Source organism: Danio rerio, chromosome 1 (assembly GCF_052040795.2).
Source record: "Danio rerio strain M-AB ecotype USA chromosome 1, GRCz13ab, whole genome shotgun sequence".
NCBI lineage: Eukaryota > Metazoa > Chordata > Actinopteri > Cypriniformes > Danionidae > Danio > Danio rerio.
In genome coordinates, this window is record NC_141021.1 from 57,623,668 (window position 1) to 57,624,280 (window position 613).

The window sequence follows — 613 nt, forward strand, 5'->3', positions numbered from 1 at the left end:
TATTTAAATATAAACAAAAGCCCCACAATCCCTCACAGTCTGGGTTGTTGTTAAAAGGGATAGAGCTGCGGCCAGAAATGTATGAAAATTGTTCTTATTATTTATTAAATTATCTATTAATTGTTTTTTGAACGTCTACCCCAACCCTAAACCCAAAATCAAAGTAATGTAAAAACAAAACAGAGGAATATTTACATTATTTGTTAAATTAGCTATTCAGTTGTATTTTATTGACGTCCACCTCCACCCAAATTCTAAATCCAAGCCTTACAGTAAAGTAAAACTATTAATTATTGCTGTACAGTGTCACTAAAACATGTATGTAAAGCTGTATGCCATCTAGACTTTACCCTCAATCTGACTTACTGTTGCTATGGTTACCTTCTCAGCTGAACACAGCTTCTCTCCCTGAGCGTCCACTACTGAGCTTTGACTCGTCTGTATTATAATACTTGTGCTTTAAAAACATAAATCCTCATCACAACATTACTTCACATGACTGAAGCCGTTGGAATCTGCGCGGCTTCGGTTACCCCTCCCCCCGCGCGTCAGAACATTGTGTGATTGTTTCCGGCCCCGCCCCCTCTCCGTTTATCCCCACGTCCAAACGTTT